The following is a 25,003-nucleotide window of genomic DNA, read 5'->3' as shown; positions in this document are numbered from 1 at the left end:
GTCTATATTATTGACAGATAGCTATTCTGAAAGAATTCACTTCGTATCTCATTTGTGAAATAATGAAAATCGACTTACGGTGAATAAGTTTGTCCTATAAAATTTATAATTAAATTATTCTATTCAATGTCGCATATAATGTGCTGACATTTCACACTCGTGTCCTGCGTCGAGTATCGAGTTTATTCTTACGAAATAGTTCAACGGTTGACTTCCTTGGTTCGTATATAAACTACACTTCGATTTAAATACAACTCCTATATAACGTATTGCATATTATAAATTGAAAAGTACAAAAACTGAAGAAACGAAATAAATCACGGAGTAACAGATGCGCGTCGAATTGTCTACTTAAAACATATGTAGTTGTTTCCTAATAAATCGGTACTCAATCCATACACTTCCGGTGGTTGAGGGCCACTAGGCTCAAATGAATACAGTATCAATGCACGCCCATAGCACCTGGCAACGGCGATCTTCATATTGAATGCTCCCGTAATTATTAGCATGTTTACAAAAACCGGCTATTTGTTAATTTTATGTGACCATTAACATTGAATAATATATACACAAAACTTGACAATATTTACGACATTAAAAAAAAACTGCAGGTCTGCACACGCACACTAATCAAATCATATTATTAGAACTATTAATAATATGATTTGATTACCTAAAAGAAACAACATATTCACGGAGAGTTAATAAAATTATTAATCGTAAATTTCGTTTAAATATTTCTTTTAAATAACTGGCTGAACGTCCGGCTTTACAAGCGCGAAATTTATAAAACACAAACTTCCAATCCCCGTTTTACCCCCTCAGGGATAGAGTTTCGTAAAATTCTTGGCGGATGTCTACACCCTATAAGGAGCCTAACAGCCAAATTTCAAGTTTGTAGGTGTTATAGTTTCTGAGATTTCGCGATTAATCAGGGAGTGGGATTTCGCTTTTATATACAAGAAGATTAATATATATTATATATTTATATTCTAAGCATAAAGTTCAATAGTGTCACAAAATTGACGTTACCTCAAATTTTCGTTTATTTATTTAATAATGTTATATTATAATTTGAATAAATCTAAACTAAGTGCCACATTATGTTACAAATTAAAAAAAATATATGAATCGAATAATTTAAGGAGATCCCGTTCTATCTTTACCAATCAATGGACCATACGGGTTGAAAAAGATTAGCTATATAAAAACATCGGCTGCGCACGCGCTCCCGCCGGGTGGTCCCGCACGTGGAGGCCCGTATAGATCCTATCGATATCTAGTGACGTCTTATCGATAAGTGAGGAAGACTTTGCACTCTCGAAGTTTTGTCTATTTCTAAAAAAAAAACTATTGTTTATTTATAGATAAAATACATAATCAGAGTTTTATTTACAAACAGCGGCTCCATTTCTAAATACCAATTAGAAGCTATTGGATCTGATTTTTATTATGCGTTAGTATGAAGTTATCCATTTTTGGTTCTGTATTTTTCGAAAGTCTATGTGTGCGTGTATGTATTTTACGAGGTAAATACATATGTAAGTACGTTGGTTAATTTTACAGCAAATGTTGATATCAACTGCGAACCAATTTCATTCGACACGTAATAGTATATGAACACCTGATTAAGTTTTTATTGAATTGGATTCAGCGATTTATGATGAACACTACATAATAGAGTCATTCAAATACTACAAATTTCCCGGTACGAAGTAACCATAAATAAAATCACGGAATATGGCTTTTTAACACTTTTTGCCACCTCTTTCAATTTATATCCTTCTCCACTTCTTTGCTCTCTTCTTCTTCTAGTTTTAAAAGTTTTCACACAAACTTAATCAATATTTTTTAATTAATTATGCTTAAACAGAAGCCAGATATCGATATCATCATTTGATATGCAAGACGAACGGTTACAACGAATATACATGCTCATACCTTTATACACAAAGACGACGCTAAAGATCTTCAAAAGTTTACATATGTCAAAAAAATTGACCTTTATCTTGTTAGGTACTCCTCAGTTTTAATACAGATATATATTGACTCCAAGAACATCAAGCGGAGATCAAAACAGAGTCTATTTTAACAGTTCTTATAAAATTATTCTCTTAAATTAAGACAATAACTATATTATATATAGAATATAAATAATGGTGTATTTCATAATCACAAATGTAATTTTATATCGACCTTATATTAATGTTTAATATTCATTGTTTCAGATCCATCCGAAGGCCACGGGCACATTTCACGTTGGATAGGTGTTTAAAATCATATTAATGGTAAGAAAAACTATAATTACGTTTATATTCTTAACATATTTTCGTAGCAACTTTCCAAAATCAAAAACCCTTTTGTCCAAAAAATACATCCATCGAATTGAATTGATTTTAAAAGCGTTAACGTACAAGAATATTTATTAAACAAGCAATATTTACTTAATAAAATCTATTTCACCACTTGACTAGTTTCGAACAGCGACGCGTCTGTTTCTATCTACACCGGTTGTATCCAGTATATACCAGTATAGAGCGCTATGAACTAGTATGCGTCGGTTCAGCGCCGGAATAAAACCGGCCGAATTTCGTACACACGTATTTTGTCTGCAGGCTGACAGGGGTGGACATCGCATGAATTTTCAAATAATCAGACGTACGCTGCATCTATGTAATAAAAGAGGGCCGGTACTCTGACAATTCAATTTTATAACGATATTTGCGCACGGAAAAAAAGGATCATCGCATTTTTCGCGATATACTTACGAGTACACTTTTTTCATTTGTAACTTTTTGAAAATGTTTTCAATGGAGGAGTGTTTTTGAACTACAATATAATCTTTATTTTATTTTACTAGATCGTTCTCTGAATACATTGATATAGTTATATTTTGCTTCATTACAATTATGTTAAATTTAAATCTAAATTAATTATTGTTTCAAAAATCTTAACAACATCAAATAACATATTATAGTATAATTCCTTCTATATAAAATATTCATTAATCTTTCCCACCATTGTCAAAGTTATAATGTACAATATCCTAAGGTTGCATGTTCTAGTCATATAACGTAAAAAAAAAAAATTACGTAAGCCCAAAACTATAGCAAATTTTTGACTGCTTCAATCGATAATTTTCAAACACGTTGTTCGAAATACGAACGTAAAGCTATAAAGCGGAACATTAATCAAGAACAACGCAGTTTTGAATATCGAACGCCAAAAGCGATGTTATCTCGTATCAATGCATAGCCGTTACGTGAATTCAAACCGATGTTTCACAAAAGGAAATGTGTATTTTCTTCATCTACAAATAAAATTTATCAATTTCATGTTCGTATTCGATTTATTAACCAAATAATCGGATAAATTAATAATAAATGAACGAAAATGTTAGGAAAAAGTAAATAAAATAAATAAAAGCGATCGGTTTTTTGCTCTCTATTAGTGAAATTAAAATTTGCCCTGACGAAACTAAATGCAGGAAAACTCGCACACTCTACGTCCAACTTTTTCCCGATAAGAGTGACGTGTCCGTTATGAGTTGGACAATCTACGTGTAGGTCGAAAATGCTTTCTACTGTCTTTGTCCGTACGTACGTTGAGTAAACCGTATTGAAGTATGATTGAAAATGAACTTTAATTTTTATTTTAAATAACTTTATATTTAAAAAAATAGTATTAAACTTTTTGCCTATGTGAATACTGGTTTTTATCCAGTTATTTTATGTGATATATTTCGAATAAAACGAATGATATTAGCTCATACTAATGACTTTAAATTATATTAGAAAGCGTATCTTATAACGGATACAAACGTACATAGAAAACCTGACTCCCTTTGATTTCCTGTAGAGGTTGAATGGCTTCCAATGCTTTTCCATTTGAATGTATTTATCTGCATAAATCATTGGTATTACTGGAATTGATGAAACTGCGCAGTCTATAATAGATAAATTAAGTCGTTAACTGTATTGTCAAGTTTAGTATATTAACGAACTTTAAGCAATGTAAATTTAACTCACAAAAAAAATATTTACCAAAATCTCCTTCTGAACTTGCCTGATTGCACTAATCAATATAAGTATATAAGCACTCATTCAGACGCTATAATTCCTTTAATAAAAATACAGAGAGGCAGCTCGAAGGGGGGAAGGGGGACGGCGCAATGGGCTTCGGAAAATTCACCCGGTGAATGGGAAAACGCGGCAATAGACAAACAGCCGCTGACCCCGCGGCCCCCCGTCCCACCTAACGTGCATTTTGAAATAATGCCCCCAATGCGGGAGGCATTTTTAACCGATGCTTAAGAGAGATATTATTGACCCTTTTGTGTGCGTGCGTTGATGTTTTCGTATTCAAGTTTTATCTGGCGTGAACCTCTTTTGACTTTTTTTGATTAAATGTTATCATAGAGCGTTATTCATGTATTATTTTAAAAAAGAATGAATATCTTTAAAACATATCTATAAAAAAAAAGTCGGTAACTTTTATCAGTTCTATTTTCGACATAACTGGCTAGTGACATGGGCATCAATTAGCAGTGTCACATCCACACGCGTCCGAAGCAGTACTGCGCAATTTGTATAATTTACACAAATACAGTCCGTATTAATTAAATTCAGGGACCACAATAGCGTGCACAGATTTGACAGACTTATCCAATCTTAGCGTTAGCGGGTACGCACGAGGTTGTAAATCTAGTCGACGCGAAATGGCTGACCAACTCCATCCCCCCACAGATCTATGCTATGGCTGCAAAAGTGTGCGCCATAAATTTTATACAAGCTCCGATGTACGGTAAAACTGGCGCGCGTTTGTGTGTGTGCGAAAATTCGTGTTGCCGTAAGAGGAGTGGACATCGCCCGTTTTGCTTTTGTATTTCTGCCCTAGGAAATGGTATTATGCCGGCGGGCTAATCTAAATAAATCGGTAACATTGACGTGAGGTTAGCGAGCCGATAATTAAAGAGTGCTGACCGCATCGTGCACTAATGAATTTACCGGTTTGTCAACCTAAGATTAGCAATTAGGTGGGCTTTGATATCGCTAGTGATTCTCGTTAGATTCAAATGTGCGATTGATTGCTGAATCTGTTTACATATTTAGTTCGAGTTATGACTGACTAATTACATTGCTGTAACTGCACGAAGGCAGGATTACTTCCTATGAACAGTATTTAAATTTTCAAAGTAAGAAAGGTTAAGGTTTTTTTTTTATGTAAGAATGTTTGAATATCATGTTCTTAACCAAAAACGTCTTTATATGTCGTCTCGACCCGAATAATTCCGAAAGCGACCGACACGAAAAAAATCCATTTCGTCGTTTTTCTTAGTTACGAAGTAAACGGCTTCCTTTCATGTAAGTTTCCATTCGGTCGGTTCAGGACGCTGAAAGAAGTGTGAACCCGGCCGTGATCGGCGCCAGTCAGGTGTGCCTAACTCGGAGACCGATGGACTTGACTACTTAGTCTGCTCCTGTCACTAATAATACGCTCTTTTTATTTCACCAACCCGTAGGCTCTACGGCGCTCCCGGCCAATCAACGTGTACCTATACTAACATTTGTTCCACCCAAAAATGTACACATACATACCTATAGACAGGTATTTTGTATGCGAGCAAAAAAAGGAAAATATTCTGTATTTTTGGTCGAACAAGGACTATTAAAAAACAGGATTCGGGGGCTAGATGTCGCGCGACGTGAAACACGACGCACACAGACGCGCCTTATTAAGGACGTATTGGTTACGCACTTATATTTTACCCGTAAATGTAGCTAAAGCGGAGAGTTGTGCACAAAAACGCATCTTCCCCCTTTCCCACCCCAGCGGCCGGCGGGCGAACGAATACATTCGACTAGCCCATTTGCAATATCGCATTGTGTGAGTGTCTGTCTATACGAATCAGCGCGCGTGTGGGTGAGCTCCACACAGGCATGAGTTTGCTTAGCCTGTGCGTAGTTTTACGTACCTACGTGTACTATGTACGCGGTATTGGTTTTCTGTACTGGGCTTTAACAAATTTCAAATTCACAAAATCGTGATTGGTCAGTATTTTGTTTGAACAAGCGGACGCACCGGGAACGGCGCGACCCAAAATTTGCTAGATAATTCGTTTAGTCGTAAAATGATGAGTTTTATCTGATTTTGTTTACGCGACGGCGTGATTGCGACGCATTGGCGTGTTTATTTGTCTAGCTTTGAGGTAAACAATTTGTAATTACTAATTCAGTCAATAATGTATATTTATGAGCGAAACGATATCTGAAACTCTTCCTATCACACGACGTTCAAATTATCGGTTCAAATGAAGCAATTTAGGAGGACACACGCGCCACTAACTATCAATAACCGGAAGACAGACGTTCTAATGGCCACCTAAGAGCCCAAATATCAATTTCTAGAAAGTCGTTCGTGCGTACGACGTCACTCGGAACCCGGAAGTGCGCTACAAAAACTCAAAACCAATCAACTCAAGAAATTGAAACTTGTCTGCTCACTGTTACTTCACGATGACGGGGTCTAATTCCGAATTCCGAATTGGACTTCCTCAAGACATTGTTTAATTAGAAAAGGCATTGAAAACTGATCGACTGTACACCTTTTAGATCACTTGTAACCTTAATATATTAAACAGAAGATCTATTTTTCTTTTTCTTGAACAGATGAAATTGACAATAGATTTTATGTAAGAGAATAGCAAAGTCATTTCACACATGGCCACGCGGTAAGCATATGGTGTTAGGTTAGCGATGATAGTAATTTTAATTAATCGAATTTTATTATTCGAAATTCAAATCTTAAGGTTCTATTGATATGTTTAATCATGTTATAGGGTTAAACTTGTTAACGGGTTACTTACTCTAGCTATGGACACCAAAAACTAAATCTTAATAAAACTTTTTTTAATCTCTTAAATAATTCGATAAATAGTAGTTACCTTAAATAAAGATAATGGCATTCTACTAAAATAAGTTACTGTTAAATAAATTTGATAAAAGAACCATTTCTCATTCTAAAAAAACTTACTTGGCTTGTGCTGGCCAATATCGCATCACATATTAAGTAAATTCTAATACGTATGGCAGAATTTTTAATCTTAAAAAAACAAACCACATCGTAAAACTAAGACAGCTTAACAAAAACCGTTATTAAAAGAAAAAAAAAAAAAGTATTCATATTTAATTAATAAGATCAGTGGTCACGCGACAGATGCGTAGCGACCGGTACGCCACGCGACAGCTTGCTTAGCCGTTGATATCATTCCGCTAAAACTAAAGGATCTGCCTTTACAACGATCAAATTATAGAGAACCCGACTCAATCGAGTAGTACATACATTCATTAACATCCTATACAAATTCAAATTAAAGTGTCTATTCAATGTGGAAGCATTACATTTTCTTAAGATGATCAATGTATAAACGATCACTCTTTTCGAAAATAAAATAGACCTAAGAATAACCGGCGAAACATACTCCTAATTATTATTTACCAGTGTGGTCATGCTGTTGTAAATTGTATGATACATCGTAAATGGTAAGGGCTTGTTAGGAATTTTTGGAAAATTGTGATTGCCGTAATATTATTACATTTTTATATATAACAGGTTTTTAAATTTTGAGCTAAATTTTGAATATTTTAAAAGATTAGATGATAGTATATTAGAATTGTATGCGTTTTATTGTAAGCTTAACACTCTATTCAGAATTGTTCTACAGTTTGCAATTTGGACAGATTTATCATAATCAAAGGGTCCGTACAAGCATAACAACGTCTTGCTTTAAAATAACCAACAGAAATGCAAAATATTGTTTTAATTCGGCTAGATTTCTTTTAAGGGTTTTTGTAATTTCATACTTTACCAAAAATTTACTACATAATATTCTTTAAAAAATACTATAATTCTGATTTATTTTCTTCGCTTCTATGCTTCTAGGAATACAACGCTCTAAGATATGTTAAAAAATACTTTACTTATACGAAATTAATATTCATAACTTAACAACTTTATAATAGGCTAGGTATCTTGTTGCAATATACGCGTGCCCATATGCCCGCAATCCGCTTAACCGATGTTATCTGTGTAGCATTAAAATTGTACTAAACCCTTAGTAGAAATTACTCGTATCATTGAATAGCCGTTACAAACATGCGTCCCTAATCGTAAATATAACAAGTTACATTACTAGGTAGCTTATAAGTAGGTATACTTTATCTACAACATTAACGACTCCTATATTTTACATCAAAGTCCGACCAGACATGTCCACGTACACACGTATACATACATACAATTTTTCATATAAAATGATTCTGAAGCTGTCCGCCGCAACTTTAAAAGTGTATTTTTTATTTTATTTTTCGAAGGTTTATTAATTTATATGCCTGACCTTATCCAATCTGCAAAATACCACTCAGTGTTTAATCAAGAAATCTCCGAAATTATAACACCTACAAACTTAAAACGTGGCAGGTGGGTTCCTTATAGGGTGTAGACATACGCTAAGTATTTGGAAGTATGTTTTTTTATGATTTTCAGGCGGGTAAAGCCGCAGGTTCGGCTAGTATCATTATAATCGGTTTAGTGATTTAGTCGACATACAATATATTGTATTTATAATTATATATTCTTACGTCGGAAGCTTTAGTAATCTACAAAATGAAATAGAAATGTGAATTTTGATTATTATTTTCCTTCAGTTAGATTTTTTAACTTTGATGAAAATGTACAACATAATATTTGTATTATTATACAGTTAAGGTTTTTATGTTAACAATTCTTATTTGATAATTATCTACAAAATAAGATTTATTCATATAGTATAACTAACACATTAGCGATATAAATTCGATTAAGTACCTACTACAGATATTTAACTAAATATTCATGAAATGAAAGTATTTTAAAGCAATAACCAAACTCTACTTGATCTGCGTTTGAATTTATTTAAGCAATCGTAAAATTAAATTAAGTCTTAAATACTTTGTCTAATTTTAATAAATTTAATAACATTATTTATTTTAACATTAATATGACACAAATATTTCAAACTCATTATTGCTTATCTGCGTAAAGACAACAGCGAAATGTAACAATTTAAGCGGAATCAGTACGAAGCCATAATCGTATATTATGGTTATTATACATACATTATTTTTATTAACGGGACGGACTGACTATTTTTTTTATGAAATAGGTAGTGCCTTTAGTTACATCGGCTCCCACCACCAAATAAGTACGGTATACTGAATTTGTTTGTTTGTTAAAAAATTAAATATAATATGACGATTCCGAAGTACTTGTAAGAGCTTATTCGAATAAAGTATATTTTTATTCCGATACGGAAACAATGTTCAAGGGATTCCTTAGGTACTTCAAGCTACGATTCTCTTTACGTCTCTCGCGTGTAACTTACCCCATACGTGTGCAAATTACTCATTATTGTTACAAGGATTCTTACAATAAAATAACAATTGTCGTAGATGAGGCGGTCTCATGGGAATATTGGCCTAGTGAAACAATGGCATTGAGACAAAGCATGACCTGTTTGCTCTCAAGACTCGCCCGTGAGGCTTAAACAATGGTTCTTACCAAGCCACAAAGGGTACAAAGCGGAAGAAATCGCGCAAGACAAAACGGAACCTATCCAGATATAATATTCATGCTCAAACGCTTTGCTAGGGTTAATTGATACTTGGGCTATTTTAAAGTTCTTTTCATTATATTTTTTTTCTTTTTTCGAATTGACGCATGTGTTTTATTTCTGGAGCCATGAGGTTTTAAAGGTAGGATAGGTATTGTAATTTGTAGTTCATAAGGAAATGTCCGATACATATTTATTACGACTCGACTAAATTAAGACTAGTAATCCTTTTTGATTAAAAAAAATGTATTCTATTAATTTGTACACACAATAACTAATATTTTTTCGATCGAATCGTAATTTTATCAAAATTTGTATAATTAATTAATATTCTATAATTATATTCTTCTTATGAGTTTGTTTTAACGGCCCATTTACTTATATTAATAAAATTATTCGTAGCAAAATATTCTATAGGTTAATACATGATCACTAATATGAATCTATAAGACAATAAAAATAACACTCTTAACATAGTTAAAAAGTTTCCTTCCGAAAACGTTTTTCCCTTAACCCATCAATAGCTTGACATCCTGGCCATAGTTCTCACAATCAAAAAAAGATTTGTCACTTAAGCAGCCAAGTCCGGAAGGAGCAGTTCCCAGGCGGTGGGCCGGCAAACGATTATAATCCTTGGTGTCACTTACAACCGCTGGATGACCCTCGAGGGTGAAGCGATCGGATACGCGACGCTTTTATATAAAAACTAATTTACTTTTATGTATATTTATGTTTATCAATACACTTTTATTTCTTATATAACAAATAACATAAAATAAGGACGATTTTTCTTGATTTGAAATATAAATGTTCAAACCCACCAACTTAGTGGAAGTTTTATACTTAATGAAAAATTAACACATTTCAGACAAAAGCCTAAATATACTTTAATTATTATTTTAAGCAAAGTAAATATATTATTATAAAAGAGGTTGCAATATCACGTATCCGAACGCTCTTGCGCAGACGCATCGATGCCGGGCAAGCAGGAAGGAAGTGTAAGGCGAGCGCGTGAGAAGGACGCATGCGCCGTGAGAACTGACTAGCCCACTTGAGGTGTGCTTTACTTAACAAGTAAATCGATACTTTTACTTGGACAATAGTTACTCGCGGTAAGACAAACCACAATTACTTCGATACCTATTGTTTATAAAATCTTGCCTTGTGAGAAAATTTTGTTTGCGAAGATCATTGTTTTATTTTACTTAACAATTAAACGTACACAGTTGTATAGAACAGTCGTATATATAATTTACTGTAAACGTAACGTAATGTAACGTACCAAATTAAATAACTGAAACTTTTCATTACACGAAAACTAAACGTCAAAGGTGACGGTTAATTTCACGTTAACACAACTTAAAATATGAATCATTCTTTAATTCCATTTCCGCAATGTTGGCAGTACGTCAATTTCACGCGACCAATAAAAACGTTGTTCATTGAAATTTTACAAGATATCATCTCATTTGCCGGCGATAAATCAATGTGATATGAGTCAGACAGCGACATGTCGGGTTCAATAAAAAAAAAGATCACTGCCAATCGTTCCGTGCTGAAGATCAGGGTGCGTCGACCTTCAAGTTTGGTACAAGCGAAGGGCGATATATTTGTCTTAACCACCTATTTAGGTTTATTTTTAATAATACTGTTTAGGTAAATAAACATATGTGAATAACAGATATTATTTATATATAAATAGGCCATATATTTTTCATTATGAAAAACAAATAACTAAATCAGTATTTTATTAGATCTCGATACTAGAATACTGTGAATAAAAAAAATGACAATGACTTCTTCATTTCATCCGCGCGCTTTCTATTCTTAGCATGGAATAGAAAAAAAAATCCATAAACGAAGAATAGACCTTACCTTTTTTGATTCCTTACCGCGACCTCTCAAAACTCAAGCCGGCTTCACACAGCGCGACCATCAGAGTCACCGGAAGGAATCAGGGGCTCGGGACAATCTCGACGTCCGGTGCCGGAGTCGGCTTCCGGTAAGGCGTGACGTTCCGCTTCGACCTGCGCACGCGCCATTGTTAATTAGGAGATATGTGCTATATGGGTTACACCTGTGGTTTTATAAAATTTGAATCATAAAAGATCACAGTGAAAGCAAATTGACAGAGTTGTTTTAAATCCATACACTTACCGCTACCAACACTGGCCCGCATTATTTAATTTCTTCGCGAAAGTCTATTCATCTATGATTTTAATGAAAACTTTTAAAACAATATGCACTGTTAAGGTTTACATTACAAATGAAGCAATTGCAGTCAACATCTCCTTTATAAACATCAGGTGGATATTTATGCGCCTGCGCGATCACCCCCGCTAAGTTTCGTTTAGGAAGACGCGGGAGTTGAAACCAAAAATAATACCTGTATTTACAACAACAAATGCATTGCTATCTCATACATACTAAAAATATTTATTAGCTATAATACTATTATTGATATAAGATTTTATAAAAAAAAACAATTGCAAGCGTTTATTCTTGATATGTCATAAAGTTATACTGTAAAATTAAAAACGCTAGAGAATACTTAAGTAATGGAATAATGAAAGAATTTTTCGCTTAGGTTGTACTTTAATATTCATTTGTAACAAATCTGTGTTCATTTTCACAAACAGAACATAATGTAATATACAAATATAAATACACTAAGTAATTTAGTTTCTTCACTTTAACACTCGGAGTTACAACTTGATTATACATTCAACGTATTGTTCTTTTAAATACCTCCTACACTCGGTCTTATATTATTACAAATGGCTTCCGTTTCGCGAGAAAAGAAAAAGAATTCCAGAAAACTGGAAAAATAAAGAATAATAAGGAGAAAATATACCATATACGGTTACAGCAATCCGAACTCAAACTAATGGACATTTTTTTTTAATCGAAATGTTTTTAAAATAATTTACAGATACATTTGCAGACACTGTGTATGTGTTTGTTTGGTAAAACAAAACAATTGAAATCTAGTAAATATTTAAATGTAGATAATAATAAATATAAACAAAACAACTTTTTTTTTTTTTATTGAATAAAATTATGGCTAAGGTGGGATGGGATATGATGATTATTTAGATGTGTAATGTCAGATTTAGTTTCGGTTACGTCATTAATTATTTTAACATTAATGAATCAAATCATTAAGTTCTAAGCATAGTGGATGCAAATTTTCACTTATGCGACGCCTAGTCAGGGCTCATAATTGCTTTCCTTACATAATTATAATTGGCGCGAAAAGTGTGCGCATTAATTATTCATTAATCAACTCACCCCTCATTTGCCGTGGCTTGAGATACGCCGGTTAAACAAATAAGTACGCCACTATTTTTGTCTTAGCTTATTTTTATTGATTTATCATTATTTTTTTAGAAAATCATCTTTAATTAGATGAATGTTACCTACATCTAGTCAATCTTAAGTGTAACTATAATTACACGGGAAGTCGTAACTATTACGAAACAATACATTTGCATATTTTCGAGTAAAGGTATCGATACATATGTAATTCGAGTCTTTAGAAGTCCCTTATTCAAAATTAAAAAGAAAATTCATCAATTAATATTTAGGTGCAGTTCAATAATGAAATATCGATCGATTCATTATAAATTAACTATTAACCGGTTCAAAGGCATATATTAAATTTGAAGGTTGTTTAAGTCATGTTTAAATTTTCATCGACACGTGTGTTGCTACTGCGGAAGATTCGCCACGTTGAGTGGAGCAAGGTGTGAAAATAATTTAATTATAACTCAACAGCCTAACCATGAATAAAGATAGGTTTTACTAAGCTATGTTAACATTCAAGCTTGAGGACGGAAGCACTTGACCACCCCAGCTCTTGGGAGCTGGCCCCATAAAAATGTTTTGTTTCAGACGCTCAAAAAGAAAAGAAATTCACACCGAAGCATTTACGCTTTTAAGGAAAGTCTTGTGTTAATATTTTCTCATTCAAAACGCCGTATGTTTACGAGAGCTTTCTAAGAAAATAAATAAAAGAGTAAATGACGTTGTTCAAACAACAAGCCGGAGCGTATTCCTTTGCGATGCGATCGAATTACTTTTTTAATTTTTTTAAGACACAAATAAAACTTTTCAATTATTGATACTTGGTATAATTAATAATGCCAGTAATTGAAGTGATAGCTACAAATATCAACGTATATGGTTTCTACAAGGGACAAGTTAAAAGATTAACGACGAAGATAATTTGTCTTTTTTCCGATCGTGTTATGAGAGTAGGCTTTGAATAGTATTGGGTTTGAGGAAACATGTTTTTTATAGTAGGAGTTTATACAGACCTGTCTGTGTGTGTATCATCATCTTATCCGTTAGTCTAGTGTCAAATAGCAATACGTTACTACGTTTGCTCACTCACCATACATTTGAATTGTGAGTGAGTTTTGTTACTTATACAGACCATTTAACATCTTAGTTTCTCTGTCTATCTGTCTATTTACGTGACGTCACTCATAATCAGCTGGTCAGGAATAAATGAGAACATTTTTAAATACTACTACTCTGTACGTTTAGAAGCGTAAAAATACATTGGCACTTATAACTAGGCAGCGTGACTATAGCGAAGAAAGTTGCCTTCAACTAGTGCAGTCTCACAAAGGACTCAGCGAGGTGCGTGAAAGGGCAGACAATGTCATGTATCAAGTTCATGCAGAGGTTAACCAACCGTTCTCGTACACTCGCCGCCGGAACAGGAGACGTTTTATGTTATCCTGTGTTAAATATTCGTGTGGGATTTTTACAAGACGAATCGTTAAAGTGTCGTTATCTTATAAAAAAAATATCTTGAGAATTTTATTAAACGGCAAATTCGTTTTACGATTTAAAAATAGAATTACTAAACGTAATATATGGACGATTTTTTTATATCTTCGCGTAATTGTGATTGATTGATCCTCGTCGACTTGGTTAAAATTTTAAATGGAATATTTAGTGATTCTTTTTAATAAAATACACAGAGTAAGCTATAATTATATTGTATGCGCTAGTGACTAAAAGGGATGAATGACAAAATGAGAATTGTTGGATGGAAAGGTGAAATATACCAAATAAAGGACGAAAGAAGGACCTATAGTGACCATTTAACTATTTTCATTCGACTAAAAGAAATCCATTTTTTTTTAGAATTCAAGTTCTATTTTGAAACGTAACCGGAATCATTAAAAATATACGCTTTTTTAGGATTTGATATTATTTACTTTGGCCGACTGTACTAAAACGATTACTTTACACTGAGGTAAGATTCAGAAAACATTCATTCAGACCGGGGCTACTAGTGCAATACGATATTCGCTGGGAATAATTAGAGCGCCTCAGGACCCGGAGTTGCTTGGACTGCTTGAGACAATGCGTGTTCTGTTACCTTTATAAAAAAATACCGCGTTTTTTGGGGATTTATGCGACGCGACTAAACAAGTTTGTCTAGTACATGTTACACAAGAGTGTTATTTGAATGTTGCTAGCGTAATATTTCTGTTTCCTAATTTGGGTTAACTGATAACTAACTGAAAACTACTAAGTTAATAAATATAAAAAATGAATGTATCGAAGGAGGTTTTATTATATTATATCTTTATATAAGTGCGCTTCACATTCTTATCCGCTTTAAATTAAGACTATAGGTGTGATAAGCATGAGTATCATGGTAAATAATACCAAAAAAAAAATAGTTGTTAATAGAGATATGCTTTTTACTATAATAAGTATTTTTAAATAATGCTATTAAATACAGTTCACAAAGAAAATATTTATGTATTTTCCAGTTAACAGTTATTGAATAAATATACCTCGATTTTATACAAATATCATGAAACCTAACCCCTATTTATAGATACTATTCTTTTTTAACTTCCTATTTTGATCAACACTAGTGTTATCACTCGGACTTATAGATGATAAGAACACTGATCCGATTTTCAAATTTTTTATTTCGATCGATAATGTGTATGTAGTTCTTTTTATAAAGACTGCTAAATTCTTATCGCTTTTGGTTGCGAAGCATTCAAAAACAAAGATGCTCGAAATGCTTTCATAGAAAACCAATAGACTTAATTTTTCATACTAAATCTAATCTTTACGAACGGAAATCTAAACATGTACTTATTTAATAAAACAATGTTATATAAATCAGTCAATAGATAACTCGCTCGCATACTAATATATATGAATATGGATTAAATCTAGGTACATCGCATTTAATTATTAATACAAACGAAAAATAACTTTATAATATTAGCACGAAGATTGATTTAAGAATGATGCCCTTAATCGCTTAAGACTTATAATATCTAAGGTACCAAATATACAACATATGAATAGTGAACTAATTACGGGCCGGCGATAAAGTCGAAGTATTAAGACCTAGAATTAAACGACGCGTAACGGAGGGAAGTTAACCACAGACAGATCGGTATATCGGTATTCGCTGTCCCTTTCACCCATTATTTTTTCTTCCACTAAAGTCTAGGCAGACTTGAGGGGGTCTGTCTTACCCCTTTTGGGGGGTACTTGAGGCCCTTATCTGTTGTAAGTTTGTACAGCGTAGTGGATCGTAGGGGATCCCTTTGGTGCATCTTGAGTCGCATGTCACTGTCGAAATGAAAGGTGCACCCGGACATTTTGGTGTTTTACTTGTTTTTTTGGACAATTTTGTTTTAAAGGAATATTATTTCATTTGTAGTTTTAAATACCTACATTAATGATAAAAAAAAAAAATTAATTCGAATAACATAAGATCGACTTAAGTGTAAAGCGATTAATGTAAAGGATAATTAAAAAATATATATTTTTAATGTGAATTGAATAAAGATATTTTTTTTCTAACATAGACAAAAAACAAATGAATTTGTCGAGCTAAAAGTATACAATAAACAATATCTCTTGCAATCAGTGAGAAGTGTATTATTTTTGTGTCATAAACGTTACATATAGAAAGAAACATTGACCTGAGATTCAAATTCTAAATCGTACTCCACCCAAAGAAGTTACACTTCAAAAAACTAGCGTCGAAATTGTCCATTAAGGATATGCACATGGGCTATATCTCCCAATTTTCCACGCATCCGTTCGCACATTGACTGCAACCCGCTACTTATGCGTGTATGCGAGTTGAGGTTATTTTTTTTACTCTCCCCCTGGCCTGTCTGGTCTTCCCGTTTCCACCGCCTTCAAAGCCGCCACAATGCCGTGATTAACGTGCCGTTGGACGTAATGGCTTTCTTCGATTTTTTTTCCAGACGTTTCTATGATTACCTTAAATGTTTGTCTTTGAAACGAGTCAGTTACTTATTATCTTTGAATTAAGAACTTTTGTCTTAATCAACGGCTTAGGCGAGAGAGATTAAAACATAAAGGCTCATGTTTTTGATGATTTAAATCAAGTTTTTTATGATATGTTTTTAAAATTGGAATATGTATCACATTGACATTGATTACTAAACGTATCTTTAGACAATCTAATCCACGTTCGATGTCGTAATTATTGCTTATGTAGGTAAATGAACGTTATTATTCAAATTGAAGCATTTTTTTATTTGATTTGGGAACAAGTTATTATTCTTCATCATCCCATCCAAATTTTTAAACGACCAAAAATATCAATGATTGCAAAATTCAATATAAACCCAAATATATTCATGCATTTTATTTATTCAAAATATATCATATCTATAAAACAAATCAACGAAAGTCTATATTATATATTCATAAACAAAAAAACAACAGATGATAAAATCAAATTCTCCAATCAACATCAACAACTTTACAATCATGTTAAACTTATTCCTACAACTGATCAAACAAAAATTGCACTTAATATTTGAACATAACGCACAGAACAGTTAAAACTATGACGTTCACTTTGAATCATCGATTCTCGGTAATGCTGGCTGGAGTCCTATTAAAACGAAAATAAAAAAAAATGTGGGCCCACTACTGAACCCTGTAGCATTCCCGCCTTGTAGTTAAGATTGACAGACGGAAGGGTTGAGGAGGTGGGGACGATAGGGGGAGTGAATTGAAAAAGAGTGGAAAAATTATACGTGGCAACCAACGCATCTTAACTTCCGAGGCTGCCTTCCGTGCCTCGTTCGAAAGGGAAAGTAAGCTTGAAAGATGTTATCGGCTGCCATGACGACGTTACTCCTTAAATTGTGATTTAAGCTGATACGGATATTTTTTATTGTTTTATTATTTAATCACCTAAAGTAACGGTAAGCATATTTGGAGTATCGGGTGATAGTGATAAAATGAACGAAGATTTTGATCTCTATAAGACAAAAAGAAAACCCTGACCGTTTGATATGCATAACATTATTTAACTAACGATAGCCTAAAATATTAAGATATTTAGTCTAAAATTAAGTTTTATAAAGAAATTTAAATAAATCGTTGTTTAAATTCCCGTCGAACAGTGAAGTAATGTTGTCAACATCAAAGCACTCATCGAATGCCCAGCACTATCGCTACGTCTTATAGCACAATGCTTACTAACTCGACTATGTCACAATTGTTTGTTACTATAACTTCTTTCATTCCATTCTACGTTATTAATTATTGTTTCTGAATGACATGGAGATGTTGATCGGTTGTTTTTTTTTAGTTCTAATCTAATCAATTAATCGATACTCATTAATCGATTTTGAATTTATATCGATATTTCCTTTAGACAAAATGTTACTTATGTTTAAATACTTCTCGTTTATTGAATTTATATTTTATAATTACATGACAACATGTTTACAGAATATCGTTACAAGTTGCAACCAATAATTATTGTAACTTTACATAACTTGGAGTTTCATTGCGATATATTGATGCAATTAAAAAAAATAACAAGGTTTACGTCAACTCCTTGCATTTTTCTAAGTATGAATTATGCCGCTCGGTGTATTCGTTAAGGGGCGGATCCATTCATTCTTTTTGTCCGCTCGGAGCAGTTAAGGAGGTCCAGAGGAAGGGTGCCCTCCCACCCCCCTGAACTTGCGACTCGAGAATATTTTTTTTCTCGAGGACGTTGAAAATCGACACACTTGGCGGTAGTTTGTTCCGCTCGGCGATGATAGTTCGAGTGACTTGGATTGCGAACGTTGAATATTTTTTTTTGTGTAATTATTTTTTTCTTCCCTTCATTTTAATTTTCTTTGTTCGTAATTTAAATGGAATCTTCTAAGTATTTTAATGGAATACGTTGAAGACGACTTATACCAAAGTACGGGTTTTATTTATATTTTATATAAAATCTTTTTTTTTTAATTATATTTTCATATAAAACTTTAAACCATGTCAAGTATAATATATTCTTTCGTTTATAATAGTTACAGCTAAATTGAAATTTCTTGATTCAACGGAATTGTTCTAAAAATCAATTTCTCAAATAATATAGAAACAGGCATTTTTTATTATGATTGTTGCGCGCTTATTTCTATCGTTAGCCAAAATAAAAAAATAGCTTTTGAATCATTACGTGTATAATAATTAACGAAATTTAACGTTAATGTAAAGAAAATTATCTAAAATTACAAAAAAATATCGATAAAACTATACAAACTATTAGGGTGCATCACTAATAGGCAAGGAGGTTGTAAGACGGTAATGAACTGAACTCTTTTGAGTCCGCCTCGCGCCTCGCCCACTCGACTTCTTAACGCTGTCTTGAGATGCGCATTTTTATTAGATCGCATAATTATACAGCAAAAATAACGTTATGATTACAAGTCAGTGAGTGTGAAAAGACCTGAAGCAGTGTCGTGCTATGAATTCTTTTAATTTATGCAAGTTCATTTATTTCAAATCTATCTATTCATATGGACTAGGGTTAAATAAAACGTGTATATACCGGTATCTACGAAGACAAAACATTTCAGTACATTTCTCTCCAGTATTTAATTTTTTTTTTTTTTTGTCGAGTTCATGTGTAATCAATGACAAAAAATGTTCGTTCCTTACATTTTCAATAGTCAAATTTTGACCAATGATTGAACTGTATTTATAAAAATAAAAAAATTGTGTTCGAAATTTTCTATTTCTTTACTTTTGATACTCACGCTCATACGCGATTTGTTAAACACCAAAAACTTCCTAAGCCTCAAAAATAAATCCGAAATATAACAAAAGTTGATGCAATAGTGAAACACAAAACACAATTACCCCTAAATAACCTTTATAAGGATGTTATCTTGCAACTTTGCAAGTGCTGGGCGATCGGAGATAATTGCTGTCGAACTTCTGACTGTACTTGCTTAACGGGAAACTTTGTCTTAATTACCCTCACTAAGCAATTACGTTGCCATAATACTTGTACCAAAATACCAACATGCAAAATATAGACATACATTCATAACAATATAAATCGCAAACACAAAGTTACATTCAGTTACAAATTAAGGTATTCAATTAAACTCGTCTATGAAACCTTCAATGTATAATTAATCAAACATCTTCAATGTATATTAAAAAAAAAAATGTTTAAACAAATCTAGAAGATTCTACATAAAATAATTATCATCGTTTCAGAACTTTTTATTTAATTTCTTCTCTTATCATCTGGAGTCGAAATTTTACATGATCGTTCAGTTCAAATTACAGATCATTTTTAATGAGTTAGTATGACCTGATTCTTCGTCTAGGATTGCCTCCAGGCGAATGTTTGAATTTTTCTAATATTATAATTTATTTAAAACATACGTTAAGTTTTAGTACGCTCTATCAGACCGAAGACTAAACCAAGGCTTATCTCTTCCAAACTTATCCAATACACTTTCAAGTCCCCTAAAACGATTTAGACAAGTTTGTTGTCTTGCAAATTTTCCAGCTTATGGCACTAGACAAATTCTGTTTAGGAATTTCCCTTCTATTGTATTAACTGTGATTGCATAGCGTTTTAAATTGTCAATTAGTGAAAGATAAAAATGTAATGAATATTCCATTTAAGCCTTTTGCTTTTTGATATATTTTGTTTTCATCCGGTTCAAACCAGTCCGAATTCTGTTTGCTTTAAATCGATGTTCATTGGAGCTTATGAAAATATGCTATATGTCATTAAAAAAAAAACCAACAAATTAACTTCAATTTTTATCAAACATGAATACATGTATGTATCCAAACTTAATTTAGGCAATTTAACAAATCATGTATCTCTAAGTGTGTAGTCAATATCTAATAACGCTTTGATTATAATCATTATAATAAGAAAAATTAATTTCATCACGCCTATTGGTCTATTATTGCGTCATCATCTGCCTTAACCAATTACAATTTAAATCAAAACTAAATTATTTAATATGTCATTGATCACCGTTTTAGAAATTTTAGAAAAGACACACTCTCTAGCTGGAATGTCAATCATTATATTATTAATAATCGAAAATATTGATCACGATTTAAAAAATACCGACCGCAATTATTTGCTAATTAAAATACGAGTAGCCAAGGACATAATGCATCTGCACCAACAATTGCATTTAGGTCAAATAGATGAGTCAATGTCCCAATTGCGCCATGGCGTCAAACTAAGACGATGTAGGATGTGCCAAAGGTTAAATCTATCTGGTCACATCCTCGCACGCTTCCTGCTTAATTGCGCTAATTGTTCGCGTGTGTTCATATATGGTGTCTGTAATTACGAATGTGTAAACATCAGAATATGACGCTTATAGAATTTAATTATTCCTTTTTAAATACTCTGTACTAGTAACTTGTCAAAAGATTAATATAGTATTCTATATATTCGTAATAAAAAAAAAGTTAGTTATCAATTACATATTTTTTTATTTGTATCTATTTCGATATAATCACACATTCGGACCGATTTTGACATTAATTTTTTAAGTAGATAACACTCACTTAAATTTGAGGAAAAATGTTCTCATTTTTAAGATCACTCGTTTGATTGAATAAGATATTTTTTATAAACATAATAAAGTTATCAATATTAAAATAATGAAAAAATGTAGAACAATATTTCGAAGAAATGCCTCGCTTCATGTGTGTACCGACACACCGCAAAACTAACACGCTGAGTGTAAAATGAGTGCGCAAACTAATTGGTAAAGAGGAAATATCCTCAATGAATGATTAAGCAAGACAGAAAGATGTAACGACTTGTTTATTTTATTGTGTCTGTCCTTTGTTTTGATATCTTCAAACAAAAATAACGCCAATAGAATAAAAGATAAACAATAATTGCGACTAATAAACATTATTTTAAGAACATGTTAGAGTCAAAGTCAAAAGTTTTATTTGATATGGACGCGAGACATTTGCTTATTGATCGTCAAAAATATATTACAGATTCGGAAGTTCTCAGACCGGTTTTTTTTTAATTTAAAATGGCTTGGACACGATTGTCTTGATACTAGTAAGTTATTTGAAATGTTACAATAGACTAAAGTAATAAAATTAGTTAAAAAAATATATATATGTATATAAAATTTCCTAGGATCAGATAATAACAATACAATAAGCATATTGTAGTCTAATGCTATTGTTAGACAACAGACAGGTTGAGTTAATTATGCCGAGGTCACATACATTAAGATTATACCTATAATTGCTTGAGCGACTCGACTGGTCAACCGATTTGTCTGCCAATTTGTCGTGCAATTAGTCAACTTGCGGTCACTTCCGGCCAAACTATAAATAAAACGGTTGACTAGGTGCGGCACGTAAATTAATTAGAGCACTTTTTTTTCAGTTTCAGCAAGAAACCCTTCATTCGACGCATTACGACTAATTTTAAACGTATAATATTCTTAATACATTTTTATTATATTTATATACCATGAAAATATTACGTATACAATAATCACAATAATCTATTCTATTTCACGGAATTAGAAAATTCAGGTGATTGGATCGATTATAATATATTCCATATTAAAAAAGATAGGTACAAAAAGTACTTAAAATAATGACATCCAAATATCCAATAGTGCAACTTCATGGAAAACTATTGTTATGTGTACCTTTGGATATGAGTAAAACTATGTATGCTTAAAATTGTGTCGAACTATCTTATATAACGTACCACTAAGCTAAACACACGATACCGATGTTTAACTTTTCTTAGCAAGTTGTAATTACCGGCCGTAAAGCTACCGAAGGCACGAGCCGGGCGAAGCTCCAGCTCGGCATTATTACCAGATATTACACTTATGAACAACCATTAAAACTGCAAGGAACTTATCCCGTTACATATGCATGCAGTTTCGAGCCGAGTTTGAACCGGGTCATTCATAACCCCAAAGTCTGTACGACACACAACCGATTAGAACAAAGCGAATAATTTAGTTAAATTTCTAACATAATTTAACGTAAATGTTACGAGTAGTTGAACTAAAGTAAATAAATTATTATAACAGATGAAATATTTTGTAAGAAAAACGAAACTCACCGTAGAACGCGATTGCGAAATGACATAAAGTGATAAGTGTCATTGACATTCATAATTACAGCATTTAATTTTGATACACATACGTTTATTAAAATTAGTGAGATACGAAGTGGCTTCCTGCAGATTCGTTGTCAAATTCGTTGATTATTATTGACGGAACTTTACTAAAGAGAGGGATTATTTTCTGTAAAAGAATATTCTCAGTTGTATTATCAAATTGACAAAATCGCTTCTTTAATATAAAATTGACATAAAATAAATCTGTATTAAACTTTAACAAGCCAGCTAATTAATATTATATATTATTTCTAAAATTATTATTGGCCTTAAAATAGTTCTACTGGATTGATTATAAAAAACGGTTCAGAATATAGATAAGCTTACTCTTGTTATATTCAAAATATTGCTCTTTCTTTGTTGGAATACCACAATTGATACATAGATATGGTATAGAGTTAAAAATATTTTCCACGAAGATGATTAAGACAGTGTGTCTCCGATCCCTAGGATGCCGGGCAGACTTTCGTATACTTTGGACGTTAGCCAGGAGTCTTTTTGGCCTCAAGATATCATTTGCAACTTCTGTAATACTAGCGAATTCCTGTGTACTGAACCATTGCGTAATCGTCTAGATTCTCAGAGAGATAGCACTGCAATGTTGTTTCGTAAACATTTGGTGACGACCACAGTTTCAGACGTTCAATTCCATAAAGTTTTTAGTTTTGCTATGTTTAAATCATGACTTAAAAACAAGTTGAAGAAGATAAATTTATTATTGACAAAACATATTATATTTATAAAATAGACGGTTATGACGGCTATTATAATTATACTTTCATCCTCTGTATGAATATGTATTTAGAGTTGTTAGAGGCAAATGTCTTATTAAACTGTCTAGCTGTGTCGAAGTGTCGTCAATAACAAGGGGTGTGATTTACTCGCAGGTAACGTGTTAGTAACACCACTTGCTTAGCGCATTTATTTATTTATAGCAGGTTTTCCTTCATTACAGACTTAAAAATCTTTTACGTCTTCAATAACTTCAGTCAGTGCTTTAATTTATTAGTCATTCATTTAAAATCAGCGTTTAATATTCCTTAAAAAAATATTTCTATTAAAATGATCCTTAAACGTGGATGCAACGGGCACACGTTGAACGCACTTGAGTGAACAATTTAACTATTAGGGCCGGGTTCCGCTCCTTGCGGAACTCCTACTCAATTGGTCGGCTAACGAGGAAACAATCTTGTACGAGTTGTACGCACACCGCTTGCGCAGCTAGGCAATCTCAAATGGGACTCGTACATAAAGATAAACTGATTTATTTTACTGTATCGAAACAAAATAATTTTAATATTTCTCTAGAATAAAACTAGTCAAAGATTTATGAATATATACAGTATATACTTTCTACATCGTAAAATATTTTTCCTAATAATTTATTAATTGTATCATTAACATATCATTAACATGAATTATAGAAAATAAACGGTATTTGAAATCGTTAATCTTATATCCGAAAATATATTCAGCAAGTATTGTTCATAATATAAGATGCAGTTTTGTAACGAACGCTTTGAAAGAATCGGTATCTAAAATAAACAACGTGTCGTTTACGGCTTAGCAGGCAATAAAATAAGCAAATATTTTTGTTTACCCTTGTTTTTATTTACTTAAGAAAAGGACACTTGTTGAAGATTAGATTTTGCGACGACAAAAACAAATGAAAAAAACAGTATGCTTACAAATTACATTATTAAATTTGAATGGAAATATTTTTAAATGTTTGCCACATAACAGGCTCGAAGACTTCATAATAATAAAATCATAAATAAGTATTAATATTTATATTGCAGACAATAAAAAGTGTTACTGGATGTTATCGATAATTACAAACAATCTGTGTAAAATTTCGTGGAAAAATACAA

At 32.5% G+C, this 25,003-nt stretch overlaps 1 protein-coding gene and 1 long non-coding RNA gene across 3 annotated transcripts in view; one reads left to right on the top strand and one right to left on the bottom strand.

Moving 5' to 3' along the window:
* The window catches only part of LOC125070882, a 78,451-nt gene extending 66,831 nt beyond the window's left edge, over positions 1-11,620 (bottom strand). Inside the window, exon 1 of the long non-coding RNA XR_007119897.1 lies at positions 11,525-11,620. This is a non-coding gene — a long non-coding RNA (uncharacterized LOC125070882). The remainder of the gene's footprint in view (positions 1-11,524) is intronic.
* Positions 2,257-25,003, top strand: part of LOC125070881 (homeobox protein prospero) — a 53,059-nt gene continuing 30,312 nt past the window's right edge. The window contains exon 1 of one of the 2 annotated variants that reach the window (XM_047680883.1): positions 2,257-2,288. The gene's annotated coding sequence lies outside the window, so the exon portion shown is untranslated. The remainder of the gene's footprint in view (positions 2,289-25,003) is intronic. The other variant, XM_047680882.1, reaches the window with a different exon arrangement.

This window comes from Vanessa atalanta, chromosome 18, assembly GCF_905147765.1.
Source record: "Vanessa atalanta chromosome 18, ilVanAtal1.2, whole genome shotgun sequence".
NCBI classification, from domain to species: Eukaryota; Metazoa; Arthropoda; class Insecta; order Lepidoptera; family Nymphalidae; genus Vanessa; species Vanessa atalanta.
This window is presented reverse-complemented; position numbering and strand designations above follow the sequence as displayed.